The following is a 14746-nucleotide window of genomic DNA, read 5'->3' as shown; positions in this document are numbered from 1 at the left end:
TTTTACTTATTAAAGAACTGTACTTAGAATGTTCTGGTTAAGCGTTGTGAATTTAACACACGGGTTTATTTCTGCTCCATCTAAAACACACGAAAAAATGGTGTGTTTAAATTAAAAAGGATAGACTTACAAAATCAAAGAAAACTAGAGCAATGTAGAATAGAGATAAGTTTTGGAAACTGGAAGCCAAGTAGGCAGTTATTACTGATTTAGGAGACCTGAATGGAGAAGATGTGTGTGTGAGAGGAGAAGAGGGGGGAAACAACAAGAATCTAGCAGTTTCACACCACAGGGGCCTGAGGAATTGGAGGGATCCGTTTCTTTGATGAAGATGCAAGGCGGAACAGAAAGCAAGGTAAGTGGCTGAATCTTTAAAAAGAGCTGCTATATCCCAACCAGCCAAATAATTCTCTCTCTCCTACCTGTGCTTAAGATAAAAGGTTATTCTCTGGAAGAGTCGAACAGTAGAGGATCTCATCTAAGGATACAAGGCACAGGTGAGGGTAAGAGGTAAGTAAGGTACCAAAAATGGGATTTAAGAGGTAACTCACTTACTGAACACTGAGTGCACCATCCCCTGCCCCCTCCTGGTGCCTAGACTACCAGCATCCAAGTATAAATGCCCCAACCAGGAAATGGAAGGAAAAACCAGATCAAAAGAAAAAAATCCCACCCATACTGACAATAGGAGATCCTCTCACAACAAGGGCCTGAGTTCCCCCATGGAGAAAATCCATCAGTAAACCAGCCCCTACCAAGAAAGCAGAGCTCCGATGAAATCTTAGCGCCCCACTCCTAATATAAACATGAGGCCAAGCGCCACCAGCCAGTTGTGGAAAGTCTCTAATAGAAAACATGAAAATGAAAACATGCAGAAAAAGAAAGAAACCAAAGCAATTTAAGATGCAAAATAAATTTTTAAAGAATATTTTATTGTCCTTAAAGAAATAAAAGAAATATTATAACTATGGCCCCAAATCAGAATGCTACCAAAAAAAAAAAAAAGACCATTTCAGATAACAAAAAAAAGTTCTTAGAAAACTAAGATATCATAGCACAAACTAAAAATAAGAGAAAGATTAGAAAATAAAGTTGAGGCTATCTCCCAGAAAATAAAACAAAGCAAAGAAAAATAGGACAGAAAACATAGGAAGAAAAGAAAAAAGATTGATTCGGGAAGGCCAGCATTTATATTATAGGAGTTTCAGAGAAAGCAGGCAGAGAAAATGGGAGGGAAAAAATTATCAAAGAAATAAAACAAGGAAAATTCCCCTAATTTAACTGATAGACATGAATCTCCACATTGAAGAGAGCATAAAGTATCCAACAGAAATAAATGGAAATAAAGAAAAACAACTCAGACCAAAGTCCATCACTGCAAAACTTCATCTCCTAAGGAATAAAGGAGGATCCTAAAATTTTCCAGAGAGAGAAAACTAACACACTAAGGACTGTGCATACAGTACCATAAGCCTTCTCCACAGCAATGCTGAAAGGGGAAACAAATGAAAAAATGCTTTTTAAATGCTGAGGCATTATTTGCTACTTAAAAATTTAAGTTCAAGCTGTCTATCAACTGTGAAAACAGAAAAAAATAATTCCAGTATACATATTCTCAAAAAATTTCTCCCTCCATATATTTACCTGAAACTGCTGGAGAATGTTCTCCATCAAAACAAGGGAGTACATACGTTAGGAAGGCGCAACGTATCTTCCAGCTCTATATCAATCACAGTTCCTAGTTCCAAACAACAAAAGAGGACCCTGGATGATGACCTAGATGAAGTTTGTCTGGAAGATGTGGATAATTTATAGAATCATTGGGAGGGCTAGAAAAACAAGGCATGCCACAGCACTGTCACTGAAGAGATGTGACATTTTACATCTCTTGAGCTGTGGTGGGGGTGGGGAGGGGGGATGGGACCATCATGGGAGTCCTCCACGACAAGGACCCAAAGGTTTGGCGCAAGAGCCTAAGAGCAGGACATCTACTGAAGGCCGCTGGTCAGGCAGTGCAGGTGTCTCGCCAGAGGAGCCAGCTGCACCTTCACCCAAGTTGTCCTGAAGACGTTCACGAGTCCTACCAAATGGCATCTTCTATCCCCGTTGGCTGATGATCCGGAAGATGAAGCCTCCTGGCCCGGAAGACAAAACAGCTGCGCTTGTAGGGACTAGAACGGATGACGTGTGTGACCAGAAGGTGCCCAAACTAGCGGTGTGCGCGCTGCGCGTGAGCAGCCGCGCCAGAACCGCATCCTCAGGGACCGGAGCAAGATGCTCACCTTTGACCAGCTGGCCCTGGACTCCCCCCGGCGCTGTGGCACCGTCCTGCTCTCCGGTCTTCACAAGGGCCGAGAGGTGTAGAGGCATTTCTGCCAGGCCCGGGAACCGCACAGGCGCACTACGCCCCGCTGCGCTCCCAGGGCTGGAAGTCTGAGCGCGCCAGAGGCGGAGGGTCTCACTGTGGTTACAAAAACTAACTCCAGATCCTGCCTTGTTCTTAAAAAGATTTTGGATGCAAAAAAAATAAAAAATAAAAAAACAGGTCACTGAGGCCTTTTTATTTTGGGCACAAAACCACTGGGGATCTTGCCTGTGGACACCTCAGAGATTACAGTGTAGATACACACGGCTCCAGACACTCGGCGGGAAGCGAGGTGAGAAAAACACTGATTCCGGCCAATCACGTTATTGCAGAGCTAGGGTTCCTGGCCGGGTTCCAGATGGTGAAGGTTGGCTTCCGTAGCAGTTTTAAGAAGGCCGTGAGAACATCATGAGATGGAGAGGGCAGTTAACTACAAGAGGCCCCTGCAAGTATTGGCTGGGGGCCTGGAGCTGCCCCTGCGTACACCAAGAACCCCACCTGACAAACAGTGTTATTTCCTACCACCAGAGAGAGCCTCCCTGTCCTTCCTTGATGCGTCATGAGCCAGGTTCAAGTCAACCTTTTCGCAATTTGTGTCCTGAATGAAAGGGTCTCAGGGAAAATGAGAATCCAGCAGTTTCAGCTGCTGTGCAGTAGTAAGTCACTCTTGACTTTCCTGCAATGTCCACAGAGAGAGGATTTCCCCAATCACAGCAAGGCTTCAGATGCTGGGCATACAAAACAAACAACAAATGTCCTTTTTTTTAAATGTTATCTGTGAAATAGTGGATCTAGAGAGCGTAGGAGAGAGGTGAAGAGAATTTCCCGGAGAACAAGAGGTGTGAGGATGACAGATGTGCATCGGGCCAAGAGAACAGCCAGGCAGACTGAAGCAGGAGAGGAAAGAATTAAAGTTCTGGGAGGAATTTTCCAAAATTCCTATTCCAAAAAATAGAATAGATTATTTGACAACTTTGATTTAGTGGGAAATGGGACTTAGAAGTGTTGAGGATTATGGGAATATTTAGACAGAGATTATAAGAAAACTAAATAACAATAATAAAGGGCAATTAACTCCACAAAATACAAACAAAAGAGTTGTACAAGAAAGGAAATTTGATAATAATGCTCAACTTGGCTCTGAATTAAACAGTATATATACATAGCCATGATAACTAAAAATCTGAATAAAGATTCAACTTATATATTAAAAACTGGGTTTGTTTGATGGGAAGAGGAAACGTGTGTGAGAGGGTTTAAAAGAGCTACATCTTCCATTTCCACAGTGGGAAGTCAAGACACAACATCTGAAACTGAAGAAGATATTAAAAATAAGTTATTTTGGAACCTAGCTGAACACCAGAGAAAATGGCTAAAAGACTCGAAGGTGGCCTCCGTGGGGGGAGTGAAGAAGTGTTGTGGGGAGGGATGGACAAGAGACTGCGGTTTTACACCTTATATTAGTACTTTTTGATTTTTAAACCATTTCCAAGAATACTTTGAGAAAAAGGACACACGATCCGTAAAAAATAAACATCTGTAACTAGAAAGAGTACAATACTTACTGTTGGTGGCATTACATTACATTATTTGAAAAACTATATGTCAAAATATAGCCAAAACTATAAAGATTTTTATATGTTTTGACTCAGTAATTCCATTTATGGCAATTTATCATAAGGAAACAATTCAATAAAGCAAAATGCTGCTCATTATAGCATTATCTATAATAGCAACAAACAGAAAATAAATGTTCAACAAGAAAAGAAAGGTTTTATAAATTATGGTAAACTTAAGGGCATAAAAGCATTTGTAATTAAAATTTGTAATTATAAGCACAATATAGAAACATAGGAAAATGTTTATGATATATAGTTAAATTAAAAAGGAAGAATATAAAATCATAGATTCCCTGTGCTGCTACTGTTTAAAACCATATTTGCCTGTGGGAAAAACAACTGGAAAGGATAAATAAAAGTAAAAAAACAAAGTTAAAATAAGGTAGAAATGCAAAGAAAAACACCCAGATTGTTTAGCCATTGATAAAGACAACGTACAAACTGAGGAAAGCGTTTGCAATACTTCATGGAAACAGAGCTGCTATCCTTGCGTGAGCTTGTGCGACATGACAAAACACCCCAAAATTTAGAAGTTTAAGACAAAAATAGTTTATTTCGCTCATGACCCTAAGGTCAGAATTTTCTACTGGGTCTTTGGTTCTTCTGGTTTCTGCCAGCTGACTCATATGTTGCCAGGTCTAAGTTGACTTTAGCAATGATGGCTCATCTCTGCTCCACGTGGACTCTCATCCTCCGGCAGGGTAACCCCGACTGGCTCACATGGCAGCTAGGCAGGGTTCCAAGAAACTGAGAGAAGCATGCAAGTCTCTAGAGGCCTAAGCTTGGAAGAGGTACAAGGTTATTTCTGCTATGTTCTGTTCACCAAAACAAGACCCAAGCCTAACTTTGGTACAAAATGAGCACGAAACGGACTCCAAATTTTTAACGGCAGGGCTGAAAAAGAACATTGTGAAGGGAATGGACACAGGAAGGAGTGAAGGAGTGAGTTTTTTGCAACCTGTCATGATTCCTAATACATTAAAAATGTTTTTTAAAAAAGAGAGAAAACAAAAAGCCAACAACTGTACATAAAAATAGCCTTGAGACATATCATATAGCTCACAGAAAAATAAACACAAAACCAATTAAACATGAAAAATTAACATCTTAATAAGATAAATGCAAATTAAACTATATTGAGACACCATTATTTTGCTTATCAGTATAGTAAAATTCCAAAAGCTTGATAATATACTTTGTTGGTGAAACTGTGGGGAAACAAGCACTTTCACACATTATAGGTAAGAATGCAAAATGGTGGGAAAGAATTTGCCAATATATATCAAAATTACATATGCATTCATTCTTTGACCCAGAAATCTCACTTCTAAGAATCTATCCCAAAAATACAATGGTGAGAATATGGGTGAAATTATGCACAAGATTATTCATTAAAGCACAATTTGTAATAGCTAAAGATTGGAAGCAAACACATGTTCATCAGTAGGGAGCTGGTTGAATAAACTTAAAATCCCCACAATGGAATATAATGTAACTGTTCAAAGGAAAATAAGATAGCTCCATAGACAGCTGTGGAGTAACCTCCAAGATTTAATATTAAGTGAAAAAAGAAAGTCATGCTAACATTTATCTAACAGGTCATATGAATATGTATTTGTTTGGTTTCAAAAGAGAACAAGAGGATAAACCATAAAGTCAGTAAATGTTTTTCTTTGAAGGAGAGAGGAACATGGTTGGGGGAGCAAGGATAGAGGTTAGACTTCTCTGAGTATACTTGCTTTGTAGATGTGTTTTGAACCAACAAATATTTTATAATTATAAGAAATAATTATATTAAAATGAAAAAAACTCTATCCTCAAAATTCAGAAGCAAAATCAAACTTACCATATATTTAGCTGCTGTCTTACCTAACACAGAAAATAATTTCAAATGACTAAAAAAAGTGATTTGCCTGCCCTTCCTGAGTGGAGTTTATGTTGAAGACAAAAAGAACCGGAGAAAAAAACAAACTATATACTATTGGTTAAAGCAACTATTTATAAATGTTAAATATATGAAAAAGCAAATATGTAATTATGAAATAATAATTAGATAAATAAATAAATAATTAGATAATAATTAGATAAATAAATAAATAGATAAATAAATAAATAAATAAATAAATAAATAATTAGAACTCTATAACGATAAATTAGAATTGGAAAAGTCATTATAAACTCATGGTTTGCTTTCTCTTAAAAAAATGATATTCATAAGCTTGTCTACTGAAAAGAGAAAAAGTCCTAGAAACAATATGCAACCATTGGTTAAAACAAACCAACAAAAAAATAAACCCTAGCTTTTATTTTTTTTTATTCTCAAAATACCATTTCCCACTAAAAGCAATCATCGAAGCAATGGCTAACTCCAGATTTGGAAAAGGAGATGTTGAAGATGATCCTGGTCGTCAGGTCATACCTGATAGCAAGGAACCCATCAAAGACTCTGGGGTCATAGCCAAAGAACGGAGGAACAGCAAACTTAAAAAGCCTCTTCATGACAAAAATGGACAATTTGTGTAGCAATAAAAATTAAAACTGCAATATGGATTGATGACAAATATGTTAAAATCCACAAGTTCAAAATGACATTTAGAAATATGTTAGTCACTTTGGATGATGGTAGATAAGGAATCCATTATTTAGAAAGTGGTTAACAGAGCAAAGCAAGCAAGCATTTAACAGGTCTCTCTCACGTAAAAAAACACTCAAGTCAACAAATTCTCGACCGTAACCTCAGAGAGACAGCCAACCAGATATTATGTGCCTCCTGATGGAAACTACCACACCACATGGAAAGTGTTTTTGCCAAAAGCTAGGAGCCTGAATCAAATCAAGACGTACAAATAATCTGGTTTTCGACAAATAAATTGCAGGAACAAAAATTATGGTCGCACATCACTTAACGACAGGGATACGTTCTGAGAAATGCATCGCTAGGCAATGTCATTGTTGTGTGAGCATCATAGAGTGTACCTACACAAACCTCAATGGTACAGCCTACTACACACCCAGGCGATATGGTACTAATCTTACGGGACTGTCCTCCTATATGTGCTCTGTCATTGACTGAAATGTCGTTATGTGGCTGCTGACTGCACTAGGAGGGGTACCTATAGGTTAAAAGATACTAAGGAGGCATATCAAAATAAATGCAATGTTTGACCTTATCTGGATACTGATTTAAACAAAACAATTGTAAACAAGCTATTATATAATCGAGAAAATTTGAACACAGACTTGATATTTGATAATATTAATGGATTATTTCTAATGTTTTTTAGATACGATAATATTGTGGCTATGTTTAAAAGGGAGTCTTTACCTTTTAGCAATATATGCTGATATATATACAGATAAAAATATATAATATTTTGATTCTTTTTCAAAATAATCCTATTTTGAGTTAGTGGAATAGGAGGTGGTAGAGATGAGCAAGATCACAATTAAGATCAAGATCAAGTTAATACATCATCTGTGAAATGCATCTTCTCACTCCCAAAAGGACAAACACCAGTAATGTTTTGCAAATTTTCTTCTTGGAATATTTTCTCTGTAGAAATCATTGAAATGAAATTTCAATTCTCTCATTTTCAATATTAAAGATCAATTGCATAAACCAAAGAGAATTCTAGATATTTCATCAAATATTATTCAATTAACAATTCAAACTAAGTGAAATTGTATGTCTCTCATTCCATTTTTTCCATCTTGGTCACTTTTTTCTCTCCTTTTTTTACACTTATTCTCTGTTTATATTTTATCTTCTACTCTTTTTTTATATTGTTTACTTTTTTGTTCCCCATTTCCTTTTTGATGAAATAAATTTACCTATAAGGGAACTTTATTGTGGAAGGGCATTATGAATGTCCAAGGTGAGCATCAAACTTCAGAAATTTGGACCTGTTAGTAACAAAATTCAACTGTAACAGTAACTCTGCAGTATAGTTTTTCCATAGTTATCTACTGGTATGTATAGAAAGACTTAATCACAACAGTAACACCAGAGTTCTCTCATGGCCCAACTGTTAAATAATTCAGCATAATAAATTTAGCTGTTTTCTCGTGAACCACTGATGCGCAAAAATAATTTCCTGCTAATCAGTAATAATGACTATATACCCAGTGAGTCACTGTTACACTTGAAGAAGAAGACTGTGCTAATGCGTGAATAATTGTTGACCTGATTAAGTGTCCAATCTTGCTCTTAGATAAAAAAAGTGCACATCATTTAACAATTCAGCTGTATATTGTCTGTGCAATAAAAGCGAGAGGTAATTTGGATAACTAATGCACCAGCTAAATTCCGTTAGGCAGTTCCCAAAAGTAGGTGATTTCCATCTCTCTTAAACATTTCAGGAACCTACATTTTTCTCTGCCTTGTGTCCTTAATGTGCTGCCAACTATTTTCTAATTTTTTTTCCTAGAGGCAACGGGAAGAAAGAATTAGAGAAAATGAAATAGATGATGGGGTTTTATCTGTCTCTCAGTTAAGAGGGCTTGGGGTTCAGAGAAAAAGCTATTACTAGTTAGTGCCACAGAACATTCCTCTGCACAGCCACTTTTCAATGCTATTAGGAAGGTAAGCCTTTTGGGGAAACGAGAAATGTACAAAATTCCATATACTTAGCAAAGACTAAGTTGGAGTGTGATGAAGAGCTAAGAGCTATTATTTGTCAGGTTACAGTTGTCTCTGATCAAATTGTTACTTCTGTTTGTTTCCCTAAGATTATCTCCCATTAAGTACAAAGAGAGAGCACCTTTGCTCTGCAGAAGTGTCTTGACCTTGTAAATCAGATCAGAGGTACAAAGAAGAAAAGAGCAGAGCAGTCTGGAAAGGAGACAGTGCTCCTTCCTTTATGAATGAGTGTGGTGAGACGTGAATTCTACGTTATTAACAGCTAGGTAAATATACTGGGTCAGAAAAACTTTCTGAAAAATTAAAATAATAGTTTGAATCCTGCAGTAAATCTGTTGGGACAGCATCATAGCAAGTCTCACTGTATATCACTATTTAAAATTTTCATGTCTATTGGGAGAAGGGGAGTTAGTCCACAATCAGATTAAGGGACATAGACAGCACAACAATGTCCTTTCCTTCAAAGGATGCTTTGGTTACCTACGATGATACTATCTGTTTATCACCCAAACTTCACCAGGGCTGAATAACAACAGGAAGTATCCCCACAACAGACACTTAACCAAAACAACGTTAGTGATCCTGATGAGTGATACAGGGGCCTTCCAGGAGTAACTGAGAGATGACTGCATCTCTGAGAAGGGCAGAATATTTTCACTGAATACAGCATTTGGACAGAATCAAAAATGGAAAACAATGGAAAAGCTAGCGCCATCTTCCTTTGGGCAATGTTGTTCTCCTGTCGGTTATGCCCATTTCAAACCATTCACTTTAATTTTAAGGAGAAATGTGAAGCTACCTCAGAGGCACTTTGAAACAACAGAGTAATATTGAGTTTTGGTCTCATGAGGCAAGTATATCTATAAGCTGTCTGCACCTCAATATTTACTCCAGGCTTTATTCATTTAACCTTTCAACTTCTTACTTGTTGTGTGGTGTTCTCCCACATCATGCCATGAGAAGATGGAGTGCCCATTGTACTAAGCTAATGAGTCACTGAGATGGTTCTGCTCACTTAGACTGTAAATAATACTTCTATATTATAGCACCAAATAATAATTATTCTTCATTCTGATGACTCTTGGTCATTAATAAAATGAGTATATAATGATCGTTATGCTCTGTTTAGAAAGGTAAATCATTATATAAATCATTATATAATACACTTTAGAATGAATGACTTCCATTGCAAATGATTAAAACATAAAGCTGCAATGAATAAGGATAATTTGGGTTATCAAGAAAATTTACTGGCCTGAAACCATTTATATTTCATTATATTGTATAATGTACTGCTCTATCAGCATAATAATACTTATCGAAATGTTTATTCCAGTATAGATTTTTCTAACTCTCCAGAGACTCAATATGGTATTTTCTCTTCCGAAATAGAGTCATCCATATTTTGACTGGATTTAGATCAGAAAGAAGGGATTCTGAATGGGGCAAACAAAATGTTAGATGATTCTACTCACAGAGATGAAGTTTGTGTTTCTCTTGATTGATTCAACAGGACACAATGGGTGGTGCTTATGAGTTGTGAGGATTTCATCAGTCTTCCTGTATCTTCTCCTCTCCGAACCCCTCTCTTCCAGGGTTGCATGTCAAGAGACCTAAAAGAAGTGTGCTGCTCTCCTGCCCAGTTAAGCCTCTCGATTCAGGCAGTTCATACAAACACATATCCTTTATCTCATCTCTGAAATAAAAATATATTTCTCTTACTGGCATTGTATTAATATATTTGTTTTTCTCCTTCAGTTGGAATCACCACTAACTTGGTGAGGTTTGCCCTCACGGTGCTGCAGGGAAATAGGATGTTACTTCCTACCTCTCCTGGAGGCCAGAGTAGCAATGATACTCCCCTGCAATTACTTATTCTCAGAGAATAGCAACATTTACTGCACGGTCCAGAGCAGGGAAGGGGGGAAAGTATGTTGCTGAAAAAACCTCCTCCATCATATTTTTGATTACCTCAAGTTGGGTATACGCTTATAATGGTAGGTCAAGATCTTTGAAAAATAATACTATTTGCCTCACCTACTTCCAAAAAAGTTTTATGAAATTGAAAATTAGAGAAATCGTGAAATTAAAAATATGTTTTAAAAAAAGTCAGGTGAAAAACTGAATTCGGTAAATGAGATGTGGAGAAATAAAAATATTATGCCAGAAAACCTAAGCTCAGGAAAAGTTCTCTGGTGGTATGAAAACTTCCTGTGCACCAAGAGAAAGACAGGGAAACAACCAGTTGCACAGTTTTCATCATCGAGATTTAGAAAGCTCGCCTGATTGTTAGGAGAGACTAAGTTTCTCCACATATGAGACTGAAAGGAACCAGTAGTTGACTAATTTTTCCTCTCATCCTCTGGATCAACACAGGCTTCTTTGAGAATACAGAACAAGGACAGAGGGAAGCACAGGGGGGTGGGTTTCTCAAATATACACTGCTGACTAAGAGACATCGTTGGCTCTTTGCTTAAATCCATATGACCATATTTCTTTCATGAGCTATTGCCAAATATCTCTTTAGCTTCTGTGGTGTCTCCTGGACTGTGTATGTATATGTCTCCATGGAGAGCAAAATTAGCAAAGAGATTTAAATTACTGAAATTAATTTCACTGATCTAATATCTAAAATTTTCTCTTCTATCTCAGGCTGTTGCCTTTTTTCTTTCTTATTGACACTTCTGATTTTACAAGAAGAAAGACAAGTTAGTTTCATAACTTCATTGAAGCTCTCTTCAAAGATTCAGTGTGCAAGAAGATTAGAAACACAGACCTAGTTGAGCTTTACTCTACACTGTAGATTTCTATTTTCTATTCTCTCCATGGCCTCTTACAATCCAAATCAATTCAGCAAATATTTATTGAGCACCCACACATGATGAGCTCAGACAGTGCTAGGAGCTATAGAGATTGAAAAAGAAATATATGGATTGTATCTTCCCTACAAAATCTTAAATTCTTATTAGAGAGAGAACATATAGAGATTTTTATTTAAGTAGAAAACTTTTAGACATCAAATGAATAAGGACACAAGTGAAAAATACAACAACTAAGATTAGAAGAGAACAATTCATAGAAGATGTAAGACTTGGACCAGACCTTGAAATAAAACTGGTAATCTAGGCCAGGGAAGCAACATCAGTCAAGACATGGAGAAAAGAATAAGTATCAGACTATTGTTGGAGATTGAGATCTGTATACTGGGAGAACTGGAGAGCTGACAGCAGGAGATAAACATGGATAGTGATAATTAACAGTAAATAGAAGAATAATGATATACAGTGGGCAAAGGAAGTATACATGTTTCCCAAGATTAGTGAGTCCATAATTTATATATTAAATATCATCGCATAAACTCTTAAACTCTAAACTGAAACATTGTTTTGTTTCCACGTCTATGAGAGTCTGCAGAAATTGCAGAGGTAAATTTTATTTCCGCGCTACACTGACTGGCTGAGTGAGTCAGAAACCCTGGCAAGCTCTGAGGGCAAGGCATGTTTTACTTTTGCTTGAAAACATTAGCAGCTATTAAAATAATTCTCTTCGTTTCATCTGCTATACAATAGACAGGAAACGCATGGAAGAAAAACAGGTGTACCCAAGATCCATTAGTCCTTTCACAGCTGGGCAGAAATGAAACCCTGCTGTATCAAAGTAATTGGGTTATTATATGAGACTAACTTCACTCCAGACCCATTTTCTCTCTGTGGAGAACATGTAAGTGATCAGCATTTCATATCCCCACCTCACTACATCCCTTTTAAGAATATTTATTTTATACTTTAATAGATAATACATATATTTTGCAGCTTAAATTTATTATTATAAGCTTATTATTCATTCATTTATTATGTGAGCGCCCACTGTATGTCAGGTGCTCTTATAAGTATTATAAATACAACAATAAACATGGAGACTGAGGTCCCGGTCATTGTGGAGCATACATTCCAGTGAAGGAAGACAGCAACAAACAAGAAGGAGAAAAGTAGACATGATGATTTCAGGCTGCAGTCAGTGCCATAAAGGAAATAAGCAGGGTCATATGACAGAGGGTGATGTGAAGAGGACAAGGCCTTCCCTTGAACAGGTGGTCACAGAAGTGATCCCTGAGGAGGTACCTTGAGTTTAGCTGGAAGGGCATAAGGAAGCAGTGGATAGAAGAGTCAGAGGAAGAGCATTCTAGGCAAACAGAACTGCAAATGCAATGGACCTAAGCAGCTGCAAGGAGCCTGGTGTGTTGGAGGAGCAGAAAGGGGGTGGTGTAGCTTGGCTGCAGGAAATCAGAGGGAGAGTGGGTGGCATGGGCTTGGAAGTTGTGAAGGGACCTCATTGTGTAGAATTTTGTAGGTTTGGCTAAAGAAGAAAAGAGTAGATCAAACAAGAGGTTGAGGACTGTAGGGGAAAGAAGGAAAATTGTCCTCTCATCAGATTAAAAAATATCTTCTAGGGGCCTGCCCGATGGTGCAGTGTTTAAGTGCGCCCACTCAGCTTTGGCAGCCCGGGGTTCATGGGTTCGGATCCCAGGCACGCACCGATGCACCTCTTGTCAAGCCATGCTGTGAGGCAGAATCCCATGTAAAGTAGAGGAAGATGGGCAACGATGTTAGCCCAGGGCCAGTCTTCCTCAGCAAAAAGAGAAGGATTGGCATTAGATGTTAATTCAGGGCTAGTCTTCCTCAAAAAAAAAAAAATCTTCTAAAACCTTCTTGTCTTAACAAAAACTGTACTCTAGTTTACCAATTTCTTAAGTGGGGAATTTTATTTTTAATTAGCTATTTTAAGCTCTAAAGAGCTAAAGACAAAGTGAATTGAAATTTTTTTCCCTTTGTCTTGGACTTTTTCCAAGAATATTCGTATATACAAAGGAATCTAGATAGAAAACTTCCAAACCATTAGTCAACTAAATTAGACAAGTGTTTATTAGTCTCTTACTGTCTACTTCACTATTCCACGCACTGTGGAATTACAAAAGAAGGCAGAAGGCATGGTTCCTGCTCTCAGGGAACTGATAACCTATTTGAGAAGACCTGCATAAAAGCAAAAACTATAGAGAGCAATACTATCACAAATACCTAAATCAGCAGAAAGGATCAGAGCACAAGTTGAATGCTTAGTTTACAAAAAAAAAGTTGTGGGGTGATAAAAAATCACTGTGGGGTGGATTCATCCAAGAATATTGTGTGAAGTAGTTGAGACAAAACCCAGTTATGAAAGAAGGGGTTTGAATTTCTAAACAAAGGATAACATTCACAAAGTTGGGATTGGATACTGGGTTTCTAGGGAAGAGTAGAGACTACAGCTTGTTTACCCATAGCTGAGGGGAAAGATTAAGAATAATTAGGCAGGGGCTGGCCCTGTGGGATAGCGGTTAAGTTCAGCGCACTCCATTTCAGTGGCCCAGGTTCGTGGGTTCGGATCCCGGGCGTGGACCTATACCACTCATCAGCCATGCTGTGGTGGCGACCCACATACAAAATAGAGGAAGATTGGCATAGATGTTAGCTCAGGGCTAATCTTCCTCAAGAGAAAAAAAAAAGAATAATTAGGCAAGGAAGGATGATATAACAGAAGGTCAGTACAACCACATTGAGGAATTTGTATCCAATAGTTGGCAGAAAACTACTGGACTTTTAATTAATAAGCACAAAAGTGCGGGAATTTTTTCAGATAACACACAACAACAAAAATAACAAATACATGTAATGCTTTACTCTTGTGATGAATAGTTTAAATAAGTCTCCTTAAAATCCTTATGGTAACTATCTAGGTAGATCATTAACCTCCCAGGTAACAATGAACCAAGAAAACGGGGCACATGGTGTTGTTATTTCCAGTGCCATTATTAGCCATATAATCTCTCTTATAAAACCAGACAATGGGGAAACCCACAGCGTTTGAGTTCATCAAACATTAGATGTTGCACCTATTCTCCATGAATTTCAAATGTGATAAAGCAAAGAGAGACAAAGATCAGGTAAAGGGTTTGGTGATACCTGCAAGTTGGGGCTTACATCCTCAGCTTACTAACAGTGAGAATAGGGAGGAAGGTATAAATCTAAGAGTTCTTATAAAGGATTATGGTCCAAGCTTTCGGAAAATATATGCATTTAAGGAGTGAAA

General features: G+C 37.6%; 1 pseudogene; it reads left to right on the top strand.

The window, feature by feature from the left end:
- The first annotated feature begins 331 nt into the window (after nt 1-331).
- On the top strand, nt 332-2652 carry LOC147911389 (large ribosomal subunit protein eL18 pseudogene; annotated as a pseudogene).
- Nucleotides 2653-14746: the final 12094 nt, after the last annotated feature.

This window comes from Ceratotherium simum, unplaced genomic scaffold (genome assembly GCF_057802395.1).
Source record: "Ceratotherium simum simum isolate JZ-2026a unplaced genomic scaffold, ASM5780239v1 HiC_scaffold_43, whole genome shotgun sequence".
NCBI lineage: Eukaryota > Metazoa > Chordata > Mammalia > Perissodactyla > Rhinocerotidae > Ceratotherium > Ceratotherium simum.
This window is presented reverse-complemented; position numbering and strand designations above follow the sequence as displayed.